Source organism: Capricornis sumatraensis, chromosome 4 (genome assembly GCF_032405125.1).
Source record: "Capricornis sumatraensis isolate serow.1 chromosome 4, serow.2, whole genome shotgun sequence".
Taxonomy (NCBI): Eukaryota; Metazoa; Chordata; class Mammalia; order Artiodactyla; family Bovidae; genus Capricornis; species Capricornis sumatraensis.
The window spans coordinates 141,282,384-141,304,408 of NC_091072.1; the positions used below are offsets into that span (position 1 = coordinate 141,282,384).

Below are 22,025 nucleotides of genomic sequence, written 5' to 3' on the forward strand. Positions count from 1 at the left end.
ATCGGGGGCCCCGGGGGCAGCCGGCGCGAGGGCGCGGAAGGAGGAGGCCGCGGGGCCGCCTCCCCCGGCCACCCGGCTCCTCCCAGCGGCGCCCGCGGAACCTGCCCCGGAGTCGCCGGGCCCCGGAACGGAACGTGACCCGACCCCTCCCCGAGCGGCCGCGACCAGGCGCCGAGCCGCGCTCCGGGTTCGGGCGGGCGCACGGCCCCGCCCGTCGCCCACCGCCCTGCCCTCGCCTGTCTCCTCCTTTCCCCGGGGCTCCGCTGAGTTCATTCACTGGGATTGGTTTCAAGTGACGCCATCTCTTTATTTTTAAACCAATGACCTCATCCGCGCTTGAAGTTTCCTGACCAGCGACTCTTTCTCTTTCCCCCCAACCCCCCACCCCACCCCACCCCCCGCCTTTCCCCCTCTTTCTGGGTATCTCTGTTTGGGGCGGGGGGGCTCTGATCAGTTTTCCAAACAACTATCATCACCTCTCCCGACCCCCTCCGCGTCCCCCCCCACCTCCCCAGGTTCCTCGCCCCTTTCAACAGTGTCTTTTCAAGGCTGATCGGGGGTTAGTGGGGCGGGGGGGAGAGAAAGAGTGAAGAAAAGTTGCAAACGTCTCCTCGCTTCCTAAGCCTCCCGCCCCCACCCGCCCCTCCGAGCAGGAGAAGATAATATAGTGAAAAGAAGAGGAGGCGGAGGAGAGCGCGACGGGACGGACGCGGGCGGGAGCGCAGCAAGCCCTCCCGGCTCCGCCGCGGCGCCTCGCGGGTCCGGGAGGCGAGGGGGCCCCCCGGGGAGACGCCGTGACAACTTTCGTTTCGCCCCCGCCCCCCCGAGGGAGCCGCGAGGTCTGCGGCCCCGAAAGTAAGTGGGCGCGCGGACGGCGGGGCGGGTGGGCGCGGGGCCGGGCTCCCGCCGCGCCGGCAGCATGGACGCCGGTCCGCGCGTCCCGCCGGCGCTGCCCTCCGGGCGGCCGGGCCCGGGGTCGAGGGCGGGGTGGGGGCGATCGCGGCCCCGAGGGGCGAGCGCGTGGGAAGCGGAGGCGCGAGGGGTGTGTGTTTTGGGGGGGGCCCGGCCCGCCCCGCGCGGGGTCGGGGCGGCGGCGGCGGCGGGTGCGCGGGCTCGGGCCGAGCGGGCCGGGCGGCCGGCTGCCGCCGCCAGGAGCCGCCGCCGGACGCGGTCCCTTCGCGGGCCAAGCTGCTCACTTCCAGGCGCGACTGTTACACAACTCGCCTGCCAAGAGGGGCCCCGGCCTGACTGTCCCCATTATCCCCAGCTCGCCTTCCATGTGAGCGGCTGGGCCACCTGAGTGGTGACGAGGCTGCGCTCTTCAACCCACTCGCTTTTCCTCCGGGGACCCCCCCCCTCCCCCCGAGGCCGGGTGTTGGGGGACCCGGTGCGCCAGGGACTTTTTCTTTTTTTACACCAACCGTAAAACGTGAGAAAGGAAGAAGCCCCGGGAGATGAGCGAAGGTCTGTGTATATCATGTGCAGTTTCATGGAATGAAACACAGGGGAGGAAAATATTTATGCAAAACGGAAGTTTTCAGGTGCAGCTGCGTTTATTTCCTTGAAATTACAACAGCAACTACACGGTTATTGCGTTTTCTCACTTGAGAAAACTACAAATAGATATTTAAATAAATGGATCCTGCAAAATCCTAAGGAAATGTATCAAACCTCAACTTCAACCGTCCTAAATAATAATCCTAGGAGTCTCAACTCGTTTGGAGAAAGCACACCTCCAATCAGACCGTGATGAATAAAGTGGAGAGAGGAAAAACCTGTTACATAATCTCATTTGCCGTGGGGTTGCAGTACCGGCCCCTGAAATCAAGGGGAAGTGAGTTAAGATGCAGGGTTTTTAAACCTCTCTGAAGGTTTTATTTACCCACTATCCCGGCTGCCTCTTGTGCTTTAAAAGATTATAAGTAAATACTCTGCTCTTACAAGGGAACCAAACCTATCAAACCTGTTTAGAAAATGACCAGGTATGTTTCTTTCTTTTTTCCTGTGTGTGTGTGTGAAATTTACCATCCATGAAAGACCTTATGACTAGTATTTAGGGAACCTAGACTGTCAGAAAATGCGTCTTTAAGCCACTCATCTTTTGAGCGCACATAGGTGACAACTGTTTTCCTCAGAGGATTTATACTATTCTGAACTCCATCAAGAAAAGAGATTTTTTTGAAGTTAAGGTAAATTTTTAAAAGAAGGAAAGAATTCTTACCTGTTGAATCAGTCATTTGTGAATTACTTATTTTTCCTTGAGAAATGATGTGTATGGGTGGACAAACAGCTTGGGAGGCCGTAGTTAATTGAGACTTGTGCTGCAGCCTGGAGAAGGTACATTGAGAAACAGAATTTGGGGCTTTGTCGGGGTATATTAGTCAAAAGTGTGACTAGGCATCCTGAGTTTGTTTTTATACTTTAGGTAAAGTTCTGGAACTTAACTGAGTTTGATGACTGTGAAATCTTGTTTAAAAAAGTTTTGGGGAGTTAACATTTAACATCCTATATAAAAACTTGGCCTAAAAGACACCAGCCCCAAAGGTGGCTTTTAGGTAAAATAATTTGTACTTCCCAAAGTTCTTTATGAGGGGGAACCGCAAAAATGAGTTTATTCTCAATTCTGCTGGTAATATGGTGATTAGCATGAAAAAGAGTAGGTTCAAGCTCTATATAAATGTGCATTTGAATGTAAAATAATTGAATACCTGTAAAGTGAAAATAGTCATGTAAAATTGAGGATCAGGGATCTCTTTGGCCAAGAGCTCAATGGCAGAAGCTGAAAAGTGGAAAAAAGAGAACCTGTTAACCTAGTTCTTCTCCTTTTTCTTAAACATTAGAAACTCATTTGTGGAGGTGAGGCAGCAGCAATCAAGTGTGAGATTGTGCAGAATTTAGGCTGGGGTCAGGAAAAGGGGCCGGAGTTGATGTATGAGTTTGTTTTGATGCTCTTTTCTATAAATGCCCGTATTGAGAATTTAATTTCATAGTTTTTGGCCTGTGGGATTATATATTGACAAAGATGACTTGCATAGCTGTTTAATGTTTTTCTATTTTTCAGCCAATCATAATAACCCACTAATATAAATTTGCTAGAATTACCAGTGTAATTTATCCTAGAAACCCAACTTTTCCTGGAGTAGCTTAAAAAAAAAAAAAAAAGAGTCTTCTATCCAGTGTTATTTGGACTGAAAATTTCATTAGACATTTAGTGTTATTACAATGCTTTTCATTCTCAAGCAAATGGTACTTTAAATTAAAGAAGTAAATTAATATAGAGTAAGCTGATTTGGATCAGAAGCCCAGGAACAGGGAGGAAATAAATCAGAGGAAACAGAAACCAGATTTTATGATAGTTTTCAACAGATTGAAAAAACGAGTTAAAGACTTCATAGGAAAAACCTCAGTTGATATTTGATTGACTTTTTGAAAAAACTGCATCAGAATTTAAAATTGAGACAGATATTCCACCATCGTAAAAGAAAATGTTACTAACAGTGATGGCTTAAGCAAAAACTTTAAGTAAATTTTGCCCAAAGCCACATGGTATATTCCAAAGCCAGATGTCAGATTTTTTTCTGATTTTCTTGTGTTGTGGATAATCTGATATTTTCGTACATTTCATTTAGCCCAGATAACCAGGGTTTAGTTGGCTTTGTGAAGGGATGGCCAGATTTAAAGAAGCAGGCTCAAGCTTTAAGAAGAGGCCAGTCTCGTAAACAAGCTGACTGAAAAGTTTGAAATCTGATCAAATAAGTGACTAGAGGAACCAGGAGTGGCTCAGAAAGGAGGGTCTAAGGCAGATTACCAAGGACAGGTACAAAGCAATAAGGAAAGCTTGCCAGGGCTATGATCAGGAAAGAAGGAAATGGGATCTATCTTGACATGAAAGGAAAAAGGCATAAAAAGAAAAAATACCCTTCAGTACCTCAGCAACAGGAAGAAAGTAATGAAACTCCAACTTCCTTCTTGATTGGGGTTAGATACTTCACTTGAAGGTATCACCAAAAAAGTCACAAGATTTTTCTTTGTAATTACATACAAAAATTAATCTTGGGGGAGGGGGGATGGATAAAGTGAATTATGAGCAGTTATAATTACATATATGAGAATGTAAAGCTTGAAGTTGCCAAAAATAAATTTAAACTAGAGGGGACCCACTGCAATTTCAGTTGAGTTATTGGAAAGGGAGGGTTAGGTTATAAAAAGGTGAAACTATTAACTCAATTGATTTCTGGATTAATTATAGGTATGAGTCAGTCAAGCAGAGCATTTATTAGTGGTAGACTATGTATAGGTCCCGAGGTGGATACCGAAACTTAAGGGCACGGGTCCATGCCTTTAATGAGGATTATGAGAATTTTAAGGGAGCTATATACATATGCAAAGATAAACAGTTATCAGACAGCAGACAAGGGTGGCATTCATGGTATGAAGGAGAAGGAGACTGGAGTAATGGGAGATCTTTTTCATAGAGGAGGTAGAATTTGACCCTGACCTCAAAGGACGGTTAACCTGTGTACGGAGTGAAGGAAGGGGAGGGGCAGGGGGCGGCCATTCAGCCATCCCTTCATTCAGCAGATCTGTTTGGAACCTCTGTGTGTGCTTGGCACTGTTCTCTGAACCCGGCAAAGAGTGGAAAGTAAGATAAGGTTTTTGCCCTTATGGAATTTACATTCTAGTGGGAGAAGGGCAATAAACAAGTAAACACTTCATGGAAAATCTGATGTCAGAGAGTGATGTCTTGTGAAAATAGGAATGATCAGAGACAAGGAGATTACAGAGTGCTAGTTACAGCCCTACTTATTCTGTGAATGACCTGTTTTGCCTGTGATATGCCTGGTGAAATGTTAATGATTTAACTTTTTAATATTTATTTGCAGCCCAAACCAATTTGAACAGACATCTACACAGTCATTGACTCTATCTTTAACCAAATTTTAAAAAGAAACCTACATAATATTTTACAGATTGAAGCATGCAGGCTTTGCGTTTTCAACTCCTCGTTAACAATTTTTATGCAATTCTGCTGCTGTTGTCTGCTAGGAACCTCATGTTTTTGCAGTGAGGTTAATGTCATTCTTTCCAGTTTACTTAGAGTTGTGATGTACTGGGCTGTGTACTTAGGTATATTCTCCATTAGGAACAGTAATCACAACAGTGATATAAAGGGAAGCTAAACTCGAAGGACAGTTTGTTTTGATGATACCTTGTAGGAGAGCACACAAAACTGAAGGTGGACAGAAAGTAAAAGTCGGCTCTTCAGCTTAGTTATCAGAAAATGAGGTCCAGGGTGACGTTCCCTCCAGGTCTCGTCTGCATGGTACATTTGGCATTTGGGCTGCGTTGTGCTCTGTGAACTTAATCATTCTCCTTACAGGTTGGTAGGGGACTTAGTGGTCTCACTGGAAATATTATCTTAAACTTCTGCAGATAGTAGACCTGATACAAAAGTGTCAGTATTGAAATGGGGAAGTCTGGACTCTGCAGTTGTCTGACTGCCAGGTTTTGTTGTTATTGACAAGATGTCCTTTATAGTGTCAGCTAAAAAATTCCTTAGTGACTCTTCATGTTTTGGAACACACTTATCAAGTACTTCTTAAGCATTCTTTAAGAAATGTGTTCTCTCCTTCTCCACTTTTTCTGTAGTTTTAAACGTAAAATAAACAAATAAACACAACAACAAAAAAACCTTATAGGTGGAATTGAGGTAAAGGATCCCCAAAAGGATTTATGTGCCTGTGGAACCACATCTCTTAACATTTTCTATATGCATCTGACCAGTTTTCATCTGCAATTCATTCTGACACACTTGGGATAGGCCTATGGAAAAGAAAACGATTTTCAGAGGAGGTGGGAGATTCTTTAGCCTTTCCTTGATTTCCTTCTGAATACTCCATTTATTTTTATTTTTTCTAACTTTTTATTTTATGTTGGAGTATAGTTGACTAACAATGTTGTGATAGTTTCAGGTGAACCGTGAAAGGACTCAGCCATACATATAAATGTATCCATTCTCCCCCAAACTTCCCTCCCATCCAGGTTGCCATATAACATTGAGCAGAGTTCCCTGTGCTCTACACTAGGTCATTGTTGATTATCCACTTAAAATATAGCAGTGTGTACATGCCGATCTTCAACTAAATACTCCATTTAGAAAAGAATTGTAGATGTAAATGCTCTGAGTCTGTGATGTATATGATAAAAGCTAATGTGATATGTAATCTTGAAAAGTATTTGGGAAGGACAATAGAATTCATATGTTTTAATGTCTGGGTGAGGGGTGGGCCAAATTAGGTTTTGCACTATAAATTGTCATGTATGTGGCAAGGTATTAATAGTAAATTTGTCCATTCTTCCCCTTAAAATTAATGGGGAAAGTAATATGTAGAGAAGTATATGCTGCTTATTGTTTCACTGAATAATTTTACACAAAAATACTACAGCCCTTATCCTAATATGTGCCTAGTAGAATTGACTTTTTTGACAAATGTTTGCTGAATAAATTGAATTGTCACAGGTAGTTTATTCTGATGATATTTGCATTGTATTTCTAGCTTAGAGCACTGGTTTTTTTTTTACAATTATCTTTTTATGTTTAATTAATTAATTTTGGATGTGCCTTGTGGGATCTTAGTTCCCTGACCATGGATCGAACCTGTGCCCCCGGTGTTGGGAGCACAGAGTATTAAAACCACGGGACCACCAGGGAAGTCCCGGAGCCCTGATTTTCGAGCTCTGAGTTGAACCCCACAGGGGGCTGCCATCCAGCCTTTTGGTTATGGAGCCTGTTTGAGTGGTGCCGTCACTCTGGAGCTCAGGCCCTGACCTTCCCTCCAGCTTGCCTGACCATGGGGCTGGGCCGACCCCATCTTTTCCTGCAGTTTCTGCCTTTCCTGATCAGCTGAGTGGGCCTCTTCGGGTCACTTCTCAGAGTACTGAAGTGTCCCCAGTTTGGCCTTTTTTGTGGTGGGTGTCTCTTGTCATTTTTCTCTGTTGTTTTGTTGGAGAAGAAGCACATTTCCCTGGAGAATAGTTCTTGACTTGATTTTGTAAACTGTGCATGTATATGGAGCATGGTGTTATTTCTACTTCCTTCTTGTCTTTAGCTGAAAATCTTGTATTACTTGTAACTGAATTGTTGAGAATGTTTTGATCCTACAGAACAACTAAAAACTAATGAAGACTCTTTTTTTGGGAGACAGTCGGGAAGTTAGAACATGGAGTATGTTTTATGTTGAAGGGGGCATGGCAACCCTCTCCAGTATTCTTGCCTGGAGAATCCCATGGACAGAGGAGCCTGGTGAGCTACCGTCCTTGGGGTCGCAAAGAGTCAGACAAGACTGAAGCAACTTAGCATCGCATGTTTTAGGTGATATTTAAGAACTATAAAGTTCATTTCTATGTTAATGGTATTGGGGTTATGTTGAATTCCATCTGTTAAAAAGATACATATGGGAGTTATAGACAAAATGAAATGATGCCTAATACTTGTTTTTAAAAACATCAGAATAGGCATACACACACATAGGAAATGAAATAATATTAGCAATTTTTTGGTAATTTTTAAGAGTACATGAGTGTTTGTTACAATTTTCTATACTTCTATGTGTATTTGGAAATATCTGTAATAATTAGAATATACACATTACCGATTATAACTGTCAAAGTCTAAATCAGTAAAGTTATGTGGTTGGACATTTGAGTTAATTGACTAATCAGAAAATCTCCACCTTGCATTTTCTGTGAGTTCTGCATTTAGCAAAAAAATTTAAGAATACAGAATTTTTTAGAAATATAGTCACAAGGTTAAAACTCTTAACTTTGAGATCTTATAACAATAACAGTATACCTGTACTGTATCAACTGTTTTGACATATTTTGTCTTTTATCCTCAGAACAAGACATGAATAACCCATTTCTCAGATGAAGAAACTGAGACCTTAGATTAATTTATCCATATCCCAAAGCAAGTGGACCTGGAGCCAAGACCTTCTGACTCATTCTCAGGTGCCTATTCTCTTATATACACACGCATATAAGCACTCTTTTTTTTGTGGTGTTGAAAACCATTTTGGTGTTGGGACACTTTTGCATTATTGATGCCCCAAAGATCTTTTGTTTATGTGGACTATATCAATATTTAACATATTAGAAATTAAAAGTCTGAAATGTTTTAAAATACTTATTCACTTAAAAATGATAAACTCATGAAAGGTTAACATGAATAACATATTTTAATGAAAAAATATTCCAAAGCAAAAATACAGTGAGAAGTGTGAGATGGTTTTATGTTTTGCCACTCTCTAACGCATTGCTTAATAGAAGACCACTGGAGTTTCATAACTGCTTTTGCATTCAGCCTATTGTGATATGTTGCTTTGTTTGAAATATATGAAGAAACCCCATTTATACACAGATACATAGTAGAGAAAAGGTGGGGCATTTTAGTGTCTTTTTCATGTAATTGTGTATGTTCTTTAATATATCGAGACTCAGCAAATGGTAGATTCTTTTTTTTCTCCCTTTGCCTCATTTTTTTTTTTTTTAGAAAGGTGTTCTTAAGAGTTAGTTGTGTTGAATCTGAACATTGTCAATGAATTTTTTGTGCTACTCCGTAATGGAAAAATCTACTGGTCCATCTTGCACTTTGGACGGATCTTTGACCAGCTTGTGATTTTTATAACATTGTACACTGGTCATTTAAAAAATAATCGTTGAGTTCTACAGATCTTTCAAATGTTGATACATTTGGTTACACAATATTCATCAAATCACATTCATTAATGCAACCATTAATCTCATCCAAAAAGTCTTTAGAATTGAGGCGCAGTCAAGATTTTGGTATCCAGTTCAAGTTTTCCAAAATTCTAATTTTTTCTTGAAAACTCAAATTTTATCATCAGCAACAGGTATTGTCAGTTTTTTCCTTGAAGCGTCAGGCTCACTGTATCTACTTTAGAGAAAATGTCTGCAAAGTACCTAAGTCTGAATAACTATATATAATAATAAGTTGTCTGCCAGCCATTCTTTCAGCAGAAATGGTATTCTATGGAAAAGTGTATAGTTCAGCTCACAACTCAATTGCATAAATGCTTTTCCTTAAGATGGCCATTGTATTAGGTATGTAGAAATGCTTTTTATACATATTAGATATGATGAAATGCTCCCATTTCATCACACGGATTATTAAAAAGATCAAGTTCTCAAGAGCAAGATTTAATAATTAATAACTTTTACTATTTTATCAAGGACATTGTTAAGTGAAACTGGCTTTTTAAAAATGATTGATAGGAGAAAGAGTAACATGGAAATGTATATTACCATTTGTAAAATAGATAGCCAATGGGAATTTGCTGTACGGCTAAGGAAACTCAAATAGGGGCTCTGTAACAACCTAGACACGTGGGATGGGGAAGGAGATGGGAGGGAGGTTCAAAAGGAGGGGATATATGTATACCTATGGCTGATTCACGTTGAGGTTTGACAGAAAACAACAAAATTCTGTAAAGCAACTATCCTTCAATAAAAAATAAATTATTTTTTTAAAAAAAGATTGATAGGGACTTTGCTGGTGGTCCAGTGGCTCAGATTCTGTGTTCCCAATTCAGGGAGCCCAGGTTCGATCCCAGGTCAGAGAACTAGATCCCATATGCCATTCCTGCATGCTGCAACTAAGACCCTGGTGCAGCCAAATAAGTAATATGAAATCAATATTTTAAAAAGTGATTGACAGACAGTGAAGAATGTAATTCCTGCTAGTACAGTTTAGATCCTTGCCATAATTGATGCTAAAGTGCCAGCAGTTTTGCCCTTCATTGCTTTTGTGCCGTCAGAGGAAATATCAGCATCATAGTTTCAGGGTAAATCATGAAAAATTGAAATCGCTGATATAAACTGGTGCCTTGTTCTAACATATTTTTAGAGTAGTCTAACACAGACAATCTGTAGCAATAAAATAATGTTTCCATCTTAGCTGATTAACTTGTTGGGAAGAAGGAAATATGCTATTGTGTGGGATGAGCCATGTGGTCCTGAAACCACAAGGGTAGAAGATTAAGTAACCTCGGAGAGTGGTGGGTAAAGGGTAGACACAAAGGAAGTCTATAAAAGTGCTTTTGTGTGTGTGCTCAATTGTGTCTGACTCTTTGCAGTCTTATGGACTGTAGCCTGCCAGACTCCTCTGTGCGTGAGAGTCTCCAGGCAAGAATACTGGAATGTGTTGCCATTTTCTCCTCTAGGAATCCCCTGACTCAGGGTTCGAACCAGCATCTCCTGTGTCTCTTGCATAGCCACCTGGGAAGCCCAAAATTGCTTTATAGCTTACCAAAAAAAAAAAAAAAAAAAAAGAACATTGGTTCTGTTTTTTTTTTAAGTTAAAAAAGCACAGAGCCCACATACATCATTCATATAAATCTATATTTTCATACTCATTTTTATCTGTGCTCAAACTGAAGGTACTCAGCCATTTTATTCCTTGAATGACAGTAGGGGAGAGATGATAGGACACTTGAGAGAAGAGATGTTTGTGGCTGTTGTGTGTTTCTTTCAACCAGGGAGGCTGTGAGTGGAGTAGATGTTAGTGATCACAGAGCTGGTAAAGGCAGAACGGAACTGGCTGTGGGCAGAGTGGAGATGAGCGGAGATGAGTGGGAGCCAGAGGAATATTGTGGGGTGAATACAGAAAAATGGGACCTAGGAAAGTACAGAGGTGGGTGCAACTGGGGTCATGGAGGTAAACATATTTGACAGAGTTCCATCAAAATACAGTTAAAATAACTATTGAAATAGCTGTACTGGGCAGTCTGACTTTTAATGTCTTATCAGTATTCAAATTCTATTATTATAATCTCTAGAGGAGAAAACAGCAATGCCATGAATTATGTGTAGTGCTGATAAGTCTCCAGGCTTCTGTTACAAGCATCCATATGTGAAAATATTGACTCGGCCACTTTGGGGGCTATAAATTCAAGAATGAAATTTTAATATTTAATCTTTTACTAACAGTTATGATTAAGGGCTTTCCTGGCGGCTCAGTGGTAAAGAATCTGCCTGTGATGCAGGAGACCTGGGTTCGATCGCTGGGTTGGGAAGATTCCCTGGAGGAAGGCATGGCAACCCACACCAGTATTCTTGCCTGGAGAATCCCATGGACAGAGGAGCCTGGCAGGCTACAGTCCATGGGGTCACAAAGAGTTGGACACAACTGAAGCAACTGAAGCAGCAGTTATGATTAAAGGAGCAGAAGAGTTTAGTTCAGATAGATCTTATTCATTTGTTTGTTATTTATGTGATACTCATTTCCAAAAAGGATTTGAGATGGCAGAAAGAAGGATCAAAGTCATAATCAAGAAAAAATATGATTCAAAGTCATGTTTCTTTCCCTTACGTTTTGTCTACTGATGTTTATTTTAATAGGATCATTGTTGAGATGTGCTGTAACTATAAAGTAATTGAACTGGTCTCTATTATGTGTGGCTTCTCAGGTGGTGCTAGTGGTAAAGAACCCTTTTGCCAATGCAGGAGACAAAATGAGATGCGAGTTCGATTCCTGAGTCAGGAAGATCCCCTGGAGAGACCACTGGCAACCTACTCCAGTATTCTTGCCTGGAGAATCCCATGGACAGAGAGCCTGGTGGGCTGCAGTTCATAGGGTTGCAAGGAGTTGGACATGTCTGAAGTGACTTAGTATGCATGCATGATGTTAATTATGCCAGAGAAATATAATATTGTCTTTTTTTAGGGGCATGTAAATGAGCAGAATACACCCTTTTAATGGGAGTGATGTGGCAGGAAAATTACAATAGGACACAAAAGATTCTGTTTTATCTTTTTTTTTTTTTTCAATTTTTGTTGTGCCATGCTGCTTGTTGGATCTTTGTTGCCTGACTTGGGATCGAACCCAGGGCCCCTGGCAATGAAAGCGCTTATCATAACCACTGGAACACCAGGGAACTGCCCAGAAAAAAATTTTTTTTAAAAATTCAGTACTGCTTTCAGCGGTAGTTAATAGAAAGCCATCAGTTCAGTTCAGTTCAGTTCAGTTGCTCAGTCATGTCAGACTCTGCGACCCCATAAATCTCAGGCACGCCAGGCCTCCCTGTCCATCACCAACTCCCAGAGTTCACTCAAACTCATGTCCATCGAGTCGGTGATGCCATCCAGCCATCTCATTCTCTGTCGTCCCCTTCTCCTCCTGCCCCCAATCCCTCCCAGCATCAGAGTCTTTTACAGTGATTCAACTCTTCGTATGAGGTGGCCAAAGTACTGGAGTTTCAGCTTCAGCATCATTCCTTCCAAAGAACACCGAGGGCTGATCTCCTCTAGAATGGACTGGTTGGATCTCCTTGCAGTCCAAGGGACTCTCAAGAGTCTTCTCCAACACCACAGTTCAAAAGCATCAATGCTTCGGCGCTCAGCTTTCTTCACAGTCCAACTCTCTCATCCATACATGACTACTGGAAAAACCATAGCCTTGACTAGACGGACCTTTGTTGGCAAAGTAATGTCTCTGCTTTTGAATATGCTATCTAGGTTGGTCGTAACTTTTCTTCCAAGGAGTAAGCGTCTCTTAATTTCATGCCTGCAGTCACCATCTGCAGTGATTTTGGAGCCCCCCAAAATAAAGTCTGACACTGTTTCCACTGTTTCCCCATCTATTTCCCATGAAGTGATGGGACCAGATGCCATGACCTTCGTTTTCTGAATGTTGGCTTTAAGCCAACTTTTTCACTCTCCTCTTTCACTTTCATCAAGAGGCTTTTTAGCTCCTCTTCACTTTCTGCCATAAGGGTGGTGTCATCTGCATATCTGAGGTTATTGATATTTCTCCCAGCAATCTTGATTCCAGCTTGTGCTTCCTCCAGCCCAGCATTTCTCATGATGTACTCTGCATATAAGTTAAAATAAGTAGGGTGACAACATATAGCCTTGACGTACTCCTTTTCCTATTTGGAACCAGTCTGTTGTTCCATGTCCAGTTGTGTTGCTTCCTGACCTGCATACAGATTTCTCAAGAGGCAGGTCAGGTGGTCTGGTATTCCCATCTCTTTCAGAACTTTCCACAGTTTCTTGTGATCCACACAGTCAAAGGCCTTGGCATAGTCAATAAAGAGGCTTAAACCTTAAGCCATTTATTACTGTGTGGTTCAGAAAAGTTCAGGGAATTTCAAAGGTAGGCGGTCTCAGGCAATTCAGCTGCTCCGCAGTGCCCTCAGCCAGGTGGTCAGCCATCTTGTGCGTGTTTACTTACAGCAGGTCACAAAATGGCTGCCTCAGTTGTTGGCATCACATGTCTTTCTGAGGCAAGAAGGAGGGAGTAGACAAGAGCCAGCAGTTCCTACTCCAGTGCTTGCCTGACGGAGAACAAAATCTTTCCCAGAAGCTTCCATTCCCTTTATCTGTGGTGTCTCTTGCTTGAATCGCTGTCTGTGTCTGTCCAACAGGAGTGGGTACAGGGGGTGGTGTGACGCACATCGTGTATCGTTTCCTAGGCTTAGATACGCGGCTCGCTGTCCAGGAGGAACCGGGACTCTTAGCAAGTGGGAGGGGAGGAGATGTCTCTTGGGTGATTGGCTGTGTGTCTGCCTCAGATAAGCAGAAAAGAAAGCACAGAGAGTAGCCAGCAGCCTGCTACAGCAACTTTCCTGGAGTCTAGAGACTATCCTGTGTGTGTTTCCTTCTTGCTCACAGATTGCCTTTTCTTTCTTATTCTAGTGGAAGGTTACAGACTTGAATCACAGCTCGTTGTGGAGCTAATTTAGAGATAGTTAGGTCTTAGCTTCCTCAGCTGTGAGATAAGAATATCGTATTCGATGATCTTGGAGGTGCCTTCTGGTTCAGACATTCTTGTCTCTCCTTGCGTTCCTGTCTTTTGATCATTTCACATTTAGATCTTTTTTTTTTAATCAAAAAAGTGGACAGTATTAGAGGATATAAAAGTGTATGGTGTCTTACAGTCATCTTGATAGCTAGGCAGTATGTCCAATAACAATTTTGATGGTATAGAAGGTTAAAGCTAAAATTAGGTTTTGGCTTTTTGGCAGTTAAGTAATGTGATATTACTTATGCCCCAAATTTCCACCGAAGGTGGAAAACTAATTGCATTTTTATTTTAGTAGGGGATATATCCATATACGTACAGAATCTGTACTCAACATAGCCCCAGTACCATGTCTTAAATTTAAGCACTAGTGGTTAAAACCTGGTAGAATACCCCCTTTTGCTTGTTGGGCATTTGTTCTTATTTGTTAATCTTGTTTGCACTGCATATTTGCCTTAGGTAAAATTAGGGGACAACTAAAGGAGAGTGATTCCCTTCATTCATGGTAGCAGCTTGACTTGACTTGAACGAGGCAGAACCTTTGTCTCATCTTCAGGTAGATTCTACTGTGTTTCAGAGAGAGTGACAGTCTGGCTCTTCCTATAGAATTCCATCAAGATTTTATGAATTTGAATATACTGTGAATTGAAAATCACATTCTCAGCTCTAGAAAGTTGCAAAGCAATTAAACACTGCTTATAGAATAGGCTCTTGAAATGTTAACCTAAAAATGTATTAATCTGTTCAACAGAAGTCTTATAGAAGGATCGCAATGTGGTTTATTGTGGTTTATCAGTATTGGGAGACCCTGAAGATAAACATTATTAACTCTGGCACTTAAAGGAGCCAGAAGTCATTTGCAGTTTGGAAGGTATTTTTAAGAATAAAATGGGTGTAGGTATATGTATTTAACAGCTGCTTTAAACAACTTTAGGGACAGACAGCATCTAATTTCATTACTCCAGAATATCCAAATATCAGAAACCTTTCCTTCCACTGAAACTCTTTTAACTATGTAATTAAAGCAATGTTTTCATTTTTCATTTTGTGGATGACTAAGAGCCTCATTAATGTAAATATTCAGGAAGCTTGATTTATAGCTTCTTGGCTTTATAACCAACAATAAAAATCATGTACAGTGGAAAACCCCTTCTTCTCTTGACTGCAATCTCAACTGAAAGACAAACTCAAGCAATTTTTTCTGGCAGTGGAGTGACCTGTGTGACTGGCTCTTTAGATGTTGCCAGTGGCCATCTCATTAGAGGATGTAATTAACAGGACGTTAATTTAAGGCAATACAGTATTTGCTGGTGGGGTGGATTTCCAGTTACCAAGTGTTAATCAGTGTGGTATCCAGTAACAGGAAGTAGTAGTTTTATACCAGTTCTTAGTAAAAATTATTGTGAAGTCAGTGGAGGTATTTTATTATACAAATGACCTTGGTTCATGTATGGAAATGAGCACTCTGACTTCTGAGTCCAGTAGACTTTTTTGGTGGACAAAAGATTCATTCTTTTTGCCAGTGGTCGTTGGCATGTCTCCGTCATTGGCATGAACAAGTCTTACTGAGCAACTTCTGAGAGTGAGGTATTAGAAGAGGTGCAAAGAAATATATGTAGCCTGTGGCCTTCGTCATCAGGGAGTTTATATCAATACTTGTTGCCAGGATCTCTTGAAAAGAAAAACAGCCATTTTCTTTTGTTGTTGTTGTTTTCTTTTTTAAAAAATTGTAGTAAAGGCAATGTAAAATTTATCATTGTAACCATTTTCAGATGTATAGTTCAATATTGTTTTGTATATACACATTGTGGTGAAACAGATCTTTAGAACTTTTTACTTTTTACTTCAGCATCTGAAACTCTATACAGTAGAGTATTTGAAATCTTTCTCCCTCCCTCAGCCTCCGGTGAGCCCCATTCTGTGGTCTGTTTCCACACATTTGACTATCTTGGATAACCTCATATGAATGGAATCATAAGCATTTGTCTGTTTGTGACATATTTTACTTAGTGTGCTGTCATCAGGGTTCATCCATGTTGTCGCATGTGACAGGATCCCCTTCCTTTTTAAAGCTGAATCGTATTGTATTATTGTACGTGTAATTATGTTTTGTTTATTCATCTGTTGATAGACCTTTGGATTACTTTTGGCTGTTGTGAATATGCTGCTGGGAATACGTGTGTACGAATATCTCCTGGAGACTGTTTTCAGTTCTGTTGGATAAATACCCAGAAGTGGAGTTCCTGGGTCATATGGTAGTTCCGTTTTTTAATTTTCTGAATAAGTGCCATACTGTGCTGTATAGCATTTATACCATTTCATGGGCTTCCCTGGTGGCTCAGCTGGTAAAGAATCTGCCTGCAATGTGGGAGACCTGGGTTCAGTCCCTGGGTTGGGAAGATCCCTTGGAGAAGGGAAAGACTACCCACTCCAGTATTCTGGTCTGGAGAATTCCATGGACTGTATATCCATGGAGTCACAAAGAGTCGGACATGACTGAGCGACTTTCACTATACCATTTCATAATCCTACTAACAGTACCCAAAGGTGGTACTTTCTCCACATCCTTGCCAGCACTTATTTTCTGTTTATTTTGGTTTTTTTAATAGTGGCTGTTCTAAAGGTGTGAGGTGATAGCTCCTTGTGGTTTTGATTTGCATTTCTTAGATGATTAGTAATGATGGGCATCTTTTCATCTACTTATTGACCATTTGTGTATCATCTTTGGGGTAATGTCTCAATCCTTTGCCCATTTTTTTGTCATTTATTTAATTTTTTATTGTTGACTTGTAAGGTGCCATTTTCTTTTTAAAAATATGAATTAGCAGAGTAGAACTGCTCATAGATCAGGTGCAGGGTGCAGAAATGCAGTGAGTGGAGTGGGGTAACAGCAGAGAGATTCACCTATCTCTAACCATTATTAGTGCAGTCTGTTCTTTTTTTTTAATATTTAGTTTTTGTTTGGCTGCACCAGTTCTTAGTTGTGGCACATGGAATGTGGCATGTGGGATCTAGTTCCCTGATTAGGGATCGAACTCTGCCTCTCTGCATTGGGAGCAAGGAGCCTTAGCTACTGAACCACCAGGGAAGTCTCAGTGCAGCTTGTTTAATTGAGAGCTTTTACTCCCAACGAGGATTTGAGGCCTCAGTTTCATCCTCCTCTTCCTCGCCATCCTCCTCCTCATTACCTGTAAAACTAGGGGATGGACAAGATGATTACTGAGGTATCGTCCAGCTCTAAAATACTGAGTTTTGAGAGAACTGCCTTTTACCAACTGACCTCTAGGTAGAGATCTCCAATTTCCTTGGAACCTCATTAACATCTGACTTCTAGACTAAGAAATCTTTGATGGCTAGTAAGAAGCTCTCCTCCAAAGGCCCATTAGATCTTTGCTAACTTTTAATCTTGCTCCTTCGGGTCTTTATAGTGTGGTGTCACCCCCAGATTCTGGGCCTACAGGTCAGTTTGTTACCTGCTGCCCCACGCAAGTCCTTCTGTGGGCATGTGGCAGGGTGCTCAGGCTGGGACTTTGCCCTGAGATATACAGTGTTGTTGTTTTTTAAGCCTGCTCACAGGCATGAGGAAATAGAAGCCAAAGTTCATTGGACAGTGTATTTGTTGTTGTTTTGAACCCATGGAGCAGGCAGAACTAGTCCAAATCTGGTGAATTCTCATTTTGGTAAAACTGGCAATGTTTCTGTGTTAAGTGCTAGGTTTAAAGAAATATTACCCAACTGATTTGTTTATTCTTTGTCTGTGGTTTTCACAGTGATACTCTGGTAATAGTTTAAAAAAAAAAAAAAGCGGCAATGTTGATTGTGATGGTTGATGTTGAAGATTACCATAGACTCTGATATGACTTGCTTAGGATTACTTTTAGGTTTCAAGTGCATGGTATTTACAAAAGATTTTGTATCTAATAGATACTGTCTGGTAGATATCCAGTCTTCAGGGAGCTGATCTTAGTTATTAATATATGGAGTTATGTTATTGCCACAAGACACTGTGACTTTAATGGCAACAGTATCCCATGAGGTAATAAGGTAAACAGGCAGAGTTCAGTAAACCACACAGGAATGGGTGAGGAACATGTGTGGTGACTCAGGAAGAGTGAGGTGCTGATAGTGCTTGAGTAGAACCCAAGATATCTAGCCCAGCAGTGTCTTTGCCCTCGAACACCTGTGGCATCTCCTTTGCCTTCTGGCTTGTTGTCAGGTCTTGGTGGAACATTATCAGCCCCTTCTTTTGCCCAAAATACTAAATATAGGTGTGTGAGTGGGGGAGGTAACACAGGGACCAAGGCAGCTTCAGAGAGCTATGTTGTGAGAAGCTACAGAAATGTTCAGAGCCAGCCAGTGTCATTCTTCTTCTTTTTTTAATGTTTATTATTTATTTATTTGGCTGCATCAGGTTTTAGTTGTGGCATGTGTGCTAAGTTGCTTCAGTTGTATCTGACTCTTCCCGACCCTATCTATAGCCCACCAGGCTCCTCTGTCCATGGGATTCTCCAGGCAAGAATACTGGAGTGGGCTGCCATGCCCTCCTCCAGGGGATCTTCCCGGCTCAGGGATTGAACTCATATCTCTTATGTCTCCTGCATTGGCAGGGCTCTTTAGCACCAGCGCCATCTGAGAAGCCCTTATTTGTGGCACGTGGCATCTTTAGTTACAGCATTCAAGCTCTTAGTTGAGACATGTGGGATCCAGTTCCCTGAGCAGGGATAAACCTAGACTCTCTGCACTGGGAACACAGAGTTTAGTCACTGGACCACCAGGGAAGTGTGCTGGTGTTACTCTTAATCCCGATTATACAGTCCGCTCAAGGGTTGAAAATGCATTTTGTAACATTATGATGATTTCATAGCAAAAGTTTATCCAGGCCCTGAGGGGCTTGTCATCACCATCCCTCTGATCATGTCATTGAATTATGAAAAAACATAACCACCAGAAAATAGGTAAAGTGAAAAGACAAAACTAACGTTGGTTTTAATTAGTAGTCTAGAATCCATTAACATCATCATTTTCAAAAGGGTGTAAGGCTTTCCCTCCAAATAGTAGCATCACATGTTTTCATTATTCATCCATTTATTTCTGTTGCATGGGAAATGTAACATTTCTATATACTTTGGTTTCCGGTTTCTTAAAATATAAAATGTTACTGTTACTGCCACATCAGTATCATTTATTTAAAAAAGCGTTTGATGGTAAATCTGTTTATTTTTTTTTTATTTAGAGCGTAGTTGCTTTACAGTGTTGTTAGTTTCTGCCGTGCACTGAAGTGAGTCAGCCACAGGTGTACATATATCCACTCTTTTTTGGATTTCCTTCCCTTTTAGGTCACCACAGAGCATTGAGTTCCCTGTGCTATGCACTCAGTTCACGTCAATATCTTTTGTAATGGAAGTTCTTTTTCCTTCTAGATGTTTCAGAATCCATATACTAAACATCAGAGCGATGCATGTGGCTCTAGGACTGTGATTTGGTCTCCCATTTCTCTGATCTGCTTTGTATTTGGTGGGGAAAGGCATTATTAGGAAGTGTGACTGAAGGGATCATACAGTTTTGGCTAGATGGTAGCATTTAGACTATCATCAGACTTCATTCATCCATGTAATGTCTAATCTATTATTAGAATAACGATTTGATCATTAAGTAAACTTTTCTAATTGAATAGGGAATATATGTATAAAAATGTTTTGATAGCTTTAAATCAGTTAATATAATTCATCTCATTAACTATAAAAAGGTAGAAAAATCATGACTATGTCAGTCGATTCAGAGAAACTATTTGTTAAAACCTATTTCATCATAAAAGAACTCTTAACAAACAAGAATAGGGACTTCCTAAACATGAGCCAAATTCTGATGAGGATACAGAGTGAATGGAACTTCCCTGTGTTGCTGGTGGGGGTACAAAATGGTAGGCTTCTCCGGTGGCTCAGTAGGGTAAAGAATCTGCCTGAAATGCGGGAGTTCCGGGTTCATTCCCTGGGTGGGGAAAATTGCCGAGGGAAAGGAAATAGCTACCCAAATCAGAATTTTTGCCTGGAACATCCCATGGACAGAGGAGCCTGGTGGGCTGTGGGGTCATAAGAGTCGGACAGGACTTAGTGACTAAACCACCACCACCACAAATGGTCCGCTATTGCAAAAAGCAGTTGAGCAGTTTCTCATAAAGATAAGCACACACTTACCACGTGACTCATCAGTCCTTCTCCTAGGTATTTACTTAAGAAAAATGAAAACTTGGGTTCACACAAAAACCTGTACGCAAATGTTTATGCAGCTTTAGAAATAATCACCCCAAACTTTCTAGAAAGAACCCAAATATCCTACAACTAGTGAATGAATATATACTTGGTGGTACATTCCTGCTAACAAACTATTGGTGAATGTAACAACAGGCATGAATTTTAAAGGCAGCATGTTGAGTAAGAGAAGCCACTGTCAAAAGGTAATAAGCTATGTGATTCAATTTAAGTCATATTCTAGAAAGGAAAGCTATAGGCATTGGAGAACAAGTCAGTTGTGGCCAGGGTTTAGGGTTGGGGAGAAGGTGCTGATTACAAAGGAGTGGCATGAGGATATTTTCTGGGCAAATGGAAGCGTTGTGTCTTGGTTGTGGTGAGGGTTACATTATACATCTGGTTAAAAACTCATAAGAACTATATACCAAAAAAACATGAATTTTGCTTTTTATAAATTAAAAGTAATGTTTTTTAAAAAGTAAGTTTAGATACTAGGTCAAATCTATGAAATCTGTATTTCTGTGTAACAGTAGTAACCAGAAAATGAAATTTTAAGAAAGATGACATGTATAGTAAGAGCAAAAAAATATCAAAACCTAGCACTAAATCTAATGAAAGATGTGTAAAATGATTATATAAGATGATTCTAAAATTTATATGGAAACACAGATGGCAGGAATAGTCAAAGTAATAACACTGATGATAAACAAAACTGCTGAATCTATACTGTTGGATAGTGGCTCAGACGGTAAAGCGTCTGCCTACAGTGTGGAAGACCTGGGTTCGATCCCTGGGTCAGGAAGATCCTCTGGAGGTGGAAATGGCAACCCACTCCAGTACTCTTACCTGGAAAATCCCATGGACGGAGGAGTGCAGTAGTAGCTACAGTGCATGGGGTCGCAAAGAGTCAGACACGACTGGGCGACCTCACTTTACTATGCAGTGTAGAATAAACAAATGGGTCAGTGGAATAGAACAGAAGCCAGAAGCAGATCCACGTCTTTTTTTTTTTTTTTTTTTACACATGTATATAAAATATGTGTGTGCATTTGTGAAACTGAAAGTGATGTTTGCTCAGTTGTGTCCAACTCTTTGCAACCCAATGAACTGTTAGCCTACCAGGCTCCTCTATCCATGGAATTCTCTAGGCAAGGATACTGGAGTGGGTTGCCTTCTCCTCCTCCAGGGGATCTTCCCAACCCAGGGATTGAACTCTGGATCTCTTGCATTGCAGGCAGATTCTTTACCGTCTGAGCCACCAGGGAAGCTCTTGTAAGTAATGTGTGTGTGTATGTGTGTATACATATACATGCACACAGACACAATTTATGATTAAGATGACGTTATACAGGAATCTGGAAAGAAAAATCTTTTCAACAAATGATCCTAAACTGTTTATCCACATTAAAAACAACTGATTTTAACCCCTGTCTCATATCAGACTCACAGAAAAACTCCAACTGAATTGTAGATCTAAATACAGGAGGTCAAATAAAAAGGTTCTCAAGGTGCTCAACATAATAGTCACCAAAGAATGCTGAATAAAACTATAGTTACCACTACACAGTGAACAAAATAGCTAAAATTTAAAAACAAATAACCAACACAGTATTGTAAAGCAATTATCCTTCAATTAAAGAAAAAAAACAAATATAGCAACAAAAAGCTTGAAAATATCAAGTGTCAGCAAGGATATGGAGCAAGAACTCTCAAACACTGATGGTGGGAATCATGAATTAGTACAACTGTTTTGAAAATTGGTGGTACTGTGTTACAGCTGAAATTTGCACTGTGCCTCTGACCCAACAAATTCAGTCCTAGTTGTATACCCAACAAACATGTGCTTATGTTCACCAAAAGCAAGGATGTTCATAGCATAATTCATAATTACTCCAAACTGGAGATGACCCAAATAGCCCATCAGTATAAGAATGGAGAAATACATTGTTGTGTAT

At 41.0% G+C, this 22,025-nt stretch overlaps 1 protein-coding gene across 1 annotated transcript in view; it reads left to right on the forward strand.

Moving 5' to 3' along the window:
- Positions 1–810: 810 nt before the first annotated feature.
- DUSP16 (dual specificity phosphatase 16) overlaps positions 811–22,025 on the forward strand; it is a 90,116-nt gene continuing 68,901 nt past the window's right edge. The window contains exons 1-2 of the mRNA XM_068970133.1: positions 811–855; positions 7,899–8,010. The gene's annotated coding sequence lies outside the window, so the exon portion shown is untranslated. The remainder of the gene's footprint in view (positions 856–7,898; positions 8,011–22,025) is intronic.